Source organism: Bos indicus, chromosome 2 (assembly GCF_029378745.1).
Source record: "Bos indicus isolate NIAB-ARS_2022 breed Sahiwal x Tharparkar chromosome 2, NIAB-ARS_B.indTharparkar_mat_pri_1.0, whole genome shotgun sequence".
Lineage (NCBI taxonomy): Eukaryota > Metazoa > Chordata > Mammalia > Artiodactyla > Bovidae > Bos > Bos indicus.
The window spans coordinates 9032300-9038299 of record NC_091761.1 but is presented as its reverse complement, the minus strand read 5'-3'; positions in this window follow the sequence as shown (position 1 = coordinate 9038299).

The window sequence follows — 6000 nt, the reverse complement described above, 5'->3', positions numbered from 1 at the left end:
TTTAAGTCCTCTTTTATTCCTTTAATTTTCACTTTTATAACCTATTACTTTGCAAAAAAAAAAAAAAAAGGACCCTATTTTTTTTCCTTCAGCAAACTTCATATATATATATTTTATAATTTTTTGACCTTGGTTTTTTTTTTTTTTTTTTCTTTTCTTTAACATTGTATTTTTGAAATTCCAAACTCTACTCTAGGTTTTTAATTTTAGCTTTTTGGTATTTGTTATCAATTTTGTACCTGTAGTTTTTTTATAATTTCTGTGACTTTTTTTTTTTTTGCTCTGTTTCTTTCTCTTCTTCTTTTATATAACACTGTATATCTGAAATTCCAAACTCTACTCTAGATTTTTAACTTTTGCTTTTTGGTATTAGTTAACTATTTTGTACCTATATTTTCTTTATAATTTTCGCAACCTTGTTTGTTTTTGTTTGTTCGTTTTTTCTCTCTTTCTTTTCCTTCTTCTTTTCTTTAACATCGTATTTTTAAAATTCCAAACTCTACTCTAGATTTTTAATTTTTGCTTTTATGTATTTGTTACCAATTTAGTACCTTTAAGAACCCAATCTTCAGTACCCATTTTTTACTAGGGAACGAGATTACTGGCTTAACTGCTCTCTCTCCCTTTGGACTCTCCTTTTTCTCCACCAGGTCGCCTGTGTCTCCTCCCTAACCCCTCTCTACTCTACCCAACTCTGTGAATTTCTGTGTGTTCCAGACGGTGGAGACCACTTAGGGAACTGATTACTGGCTGGATCTGTCTCCCTCCTTTTCATTCCCCCCTTTTATCCTTCTGGCCACCTCTGTGTCCTTCCTCCATCTTCTCTTCTCTGTATAACTCCGTGAACATCTCTGAGCAGTCCAGTTGTGGAGTGCACACAAGGAAGTGATTACTGGCTAGCCCACTCTCTCCACTACTGATTCCACCTCATCTCATTCAGGTCACCTCTAACTCCCTCCTCCCTCTTCTTTTCTCCATGTAACGCTGTGAACCTCTCTGGGTGGCCCTCATGGTAGAGAAACTTTTCATCTTTAATGTAGATATTTTATCAATGGTGCTGTATAGAAGAAGTTTTGAAACTACTGTAAAAATAAGACCAATAACTGGAAGCAGGAGGCTTAAATCCAAACCCTGACTCCAGGGAATTCCTGACTCCAAAGAACATTAATTGACAGGAGCTCATCAAACGCCTCCATACCGACACTGAAACCAAGTACCACACAAGGGCCAACAAGTTCCAGGGCAAGACATACCAAGCAAATTCTCCAGCAACAAAGGAACACAGCCCTGAGCTTCAAGATACAGGCTGCCCAAAGTCACCCCAAAACCATAGAAATCTCATAACTCATTACTGGACACTTCATTGCACTCTAGAGAGACGAAATACAGCTCCGCCCACCAGAACACCAACATAAGCTTCCCTAACCAGGAAACCTTGACAAGCCACCTGTACAAACCCATACACAGCGAGGGAACGCCACAATAAAGAGAACTCCACAAACTGCCAGAATACAGAAAGGACACCCCAAAATCAGCAATTTAAACAAGATGAAGAGACAGAGGAATACCCAGCAGATAAAGGGACAGGATAAATGCCCACCAAACCAAACAAAAGAGGAAGAGATAGGGAATCTACCTGATAAAGAATTTCGAATAATCATAGTGAAATTGATCCAAAACCTTGAAATCAAAATGGAATCACAGATACTAGCCTGGAGACAAGGATTGAGAAGATGCAAGAAAGGTTTAACAAGGACCTAGAAAAAATAAAAGAGTCAATATATAATGAATAATGCAATAAATGAAATTAAAAACACTCTGGAGGCCACAAATAGTAGAATAACAGAGGCAGAAGATAGGATTAGTGAATTAGATAGAATGGCAGAAATAAATGAATCAGAGAGGATAAAAGAAAAACGAATTAAAAGAAATGAGGACAATCTCAGAGGCCTCCAGGACAATATTAAACGCTACAACATTCAAATCATAGGGGTCCCAGAAGAAGAAGACAAAAAGAAAGACCATGAGAAAATACTTGAGGAGATAATAGTTGAAAACTTCCCTAAAATGGGGAAGGAAATAATCACCCAAGTCCAAGAAAGCCAGAGAGTCCCAAACAGGATAAACCCAAGGCGAAACACCTCAAGACACATATTAATCAAATTAACAAAGATCAAACACAAAGAACAAATATTAAAAGCAACAAGGGAAAAACAACAAATAACACACAAGGGAATTCCCATAAGGATAACAGCTGATCTTTCAATAGAAACTCTTCAATCCAGGAGGGAATGGCAAGACATACTTAAAATGATGAAAGAAAATAACCTACAGCCAAGATTATTGTACCCAGCAAGGATCTCATTCAAGTATGAAGGAGAAATCAAAAGCTTTTCAGACAAGCAAAAGCTGAGAGAATTCTGCACCACCAAACCAGCTCTCCAACAAATACTAAAGGATATTCTCTAGAGAGAAACACAAAAATGGTGTATAAATTCGAGCCCAAAACAATAAAGTAAATGGCAACAGGATCATACTTATCAGTAATTACCTTAAATGTAAATGGGTTGAATGCCCCAACCAAAAGACAAAGACTGGCTGAGTGGATACAAAAACAAGACCCCTACATATGTTGTCTACAAGAGACCCACCTCAAAACAGGGGACACATACAGACTGGAAGTGAAGGGCTGGAAAAAGATTTTCCATGCAAATAGGGACCAAAAGAAAGCAGGAGTAGCAATACTCATATCAGATAAAATAGACTTTAAAACAAAGGCTGTGAAAAGAGACAAAGATGGTCACTACATAATGATCAAAGGATCAATCCAAGAAGAAGACATAACAATTATAAATATATATGCACCCAACACGGGAGCACCACAGTATGTAAGACAAATGCTAACAAGTATGAAAGGAGAAATTAACAATAACACAATAATAGTGGGAGACTTTAATACCCCACTCACACCTATGGATAGATCAACTAAACAGAAAATTAACAAGGAAACACAAACTTTAAGCAATACAGTAGACCAGTTAGACCTAATTGATATCTATAGGACATTTCATCCCAAAACAATGAATTTCACCTTTTTCTCAGGCGCACATGGAACCTTCTCCAGGATAGATCACATCCTGGGCCATAAATCTAGCCTTGGTAAATTCAAAAAAACTGAAATCATTCCAAGTATCTTTTCTGACCACAATGCAGTAAGATTAGATCTCAGTTACAAGAGAAAAACTATTAAAAATTCCAACATATGGAGGCTGAACAACACACTGCTGAATAACCAACAAATCACAGAAGAAATCAAGAAAGAAATCAAAATTTGCATAGAAACGAATGAAAATGAAAACACAACAACCCAAAACCTGTGGGACACGGTAAAAGCAGTCCTAAGGGGAAAGTTCATAGCAATACAGGCATACCTCAAGAAACAAGAAAAAAGTCAAATAAATAACCTAACTCTACACCTAAAGCAACTAGAAAAGGAAGAAATGAAGAACCCCACGGTTAGTAGAAGGAAAGAAATCTTAAAAATTAGGGCAGAAATAAATGCAAAAGAAACAAAAGAGACCATAGCAAAAATCAACAAAGCCAAAAGCTGGTTCTTTGAAAGGATAAATAAAATTGACAAACCATTAGCCAGACTCATCAAGAAACAAAGGGAGAAAAATCAAATCAATAAAATTAGAAATGAAACTGGAGAGATCACAACAGACAACACAGAAATACAAAGGATCATAAGAGACTACTATCAACAATTATATGCCAATAAAATGGACAACGTGGAAGAAATGGACAAATTCTTTGAAAAGTACAACTTTCCAAAACTGGACCAGGAAGAAATAGAAAATCTTAACAGATCCATCACAAGCACGGAAATTGAAACTGTAATCAAAAATCTTCTAGCAAACAAAAGCCCAGGTCCAGATGGCTTCACAGCTGAATTCTACTAAAAATTTAGAGAAGAGCTAACACCTATCCTGCTCAAACTCTTCCAGAAAATTGCAGAGGAAGGTAAACTTCCAAACTCATTCTATGAGGCCATCATCACCCTAATACCAAAACCTGACAAAGATCCCACAAAAAAAGAAAACTAGAGGCCAATATCACTGATGAACATAGATGCAAAAATCCTTAACAAAATTCTAGCAATCGGAATCCAACAACACATTAAAAAGATCATACACCATGACCAAGTGGGCTTTATCCCAGGGATGCAAGGATTCTTCAATATCTGTAAATCAATCAATGTAATACACCACACTAACAAATTGAAAAATAAAAACTATATGATTATCTCAAGAGATGCAGAGAAAGCCTTTGACAAAATTCAACATCCATTTATGATAAAAACTCTCCAGAAAGCAGGAATAGAAGGAACATACCTCAACATAAGAAAAGCTATATATGACAAACCCACAGCAAACATTATCCTCAATGGTGAAAAATTGAAAACATTCCCTCTAAAGTCAGGAACAAGACAAGGGTGCCCACTTTCACCATTACTATTCAACATAGTTGTGGAAGTTTTGGCCACAGCAATCAGAGCAGAAAAAGAAATAAAAGGAATCCAAACTGGAAAAGAAGAAGTAAAACTCACTTTTTGCAGATGACATGATCCTCTACATAGAAAACCCTAAAGACTCCACCAGAAAATTACTAGAACTAATCAATGATTATAGTAAAGTTGCAGGATATAAAATAAACACACAGAAATCCCTTGCATTCCTATACACTAATAATGAGAAAACAGAAAGAGAAATTAAGGAAACAATTCCATTCACCATTGCAATGGAAAGAATAAAATACTTAGGAATATATCTACCTAGAGAAACTAAAGACCTATACATAGAAAACTATAAAACACTGGTGAAAGAAATCAAAGAGGACACTAATAGATGGAGAAATATACCATGTTCATGGATGGGAAGAATCAATAGTGTGAAAATGAGTATACTACCCAAAGCAATTTATAGATTCAATGCAATCCCTATCAAGCTACCAACGGTATTCCTCACAGAGCTAGAACAGATAATTTCACAATTTGTATGGAAATACAAAAAACCTCGAATAGCCAAAGCTATCTTGAAAAAGAAGAATGGAACTGGAGGAATCAACCTGCCTGACTTCAGGCTCTACTACAAAGCCACAGTCATCAAGACAGTATGGTACTGGCACAAAGACAGAAATATAGATCAATGGAACAAAATAGAAAGCCCAGAGATAAATCCACGCACATATGGACACCTTATCTTTGACAAAGGAGGCAAGAATATACAATGGATTAAAGACAATCTCTTTAACAAATGGTGCTGGGAAATCTGGTCAACCACTTGTAAAAGAATGAAACTAGAACACTTTCTAACACCATACACAAAAATAAACTCAAAATGGATTAAAGATCTAAACGTAAGATCAGAAACTATAAAACTCCTAGAGGAGAACATAGGCAAAACACTCTCTGACATACATCACAGCAGGATCCTCTATGACCCACCTCCCAGAATATTGGAAATAAAGCAAAAATAAACAAATGGGACCTAATTAAACTTAAAAGATTCTGCACATCAAAGGAAACTATTAGCAGGGTGAAAAGGCAGCCTTCAGAATGGGAGAAAATAATAGCAAATGAAGCAACTGACAAACAACTAATCTCAAAAATATACAAGCAACTCCTACAGCTCAACTCCAGAAAAATAAATGACCCAATCAAAAAATGGGCCAAAGAACTAAATAGACATTTCTCCAAAGAAGACATACAGATGGCTAACAAACACATGAAAAGATGCTCAACATCGCTCATTATCAGAGAAATGCAAATCAAAACCACTATGAGGTACCATTTCACACCAGTCATAATGGCTGTGATCCAAAAGTCTACAAGCAATAAATGCTGGAGAGGATGTGGAGAAAAGGGAACCCTCTTACACTGTTGGTGGGAATGCAAACTAGTACAGCCACTATGGAGAACAGTGTGGAGATTCCTTAAAA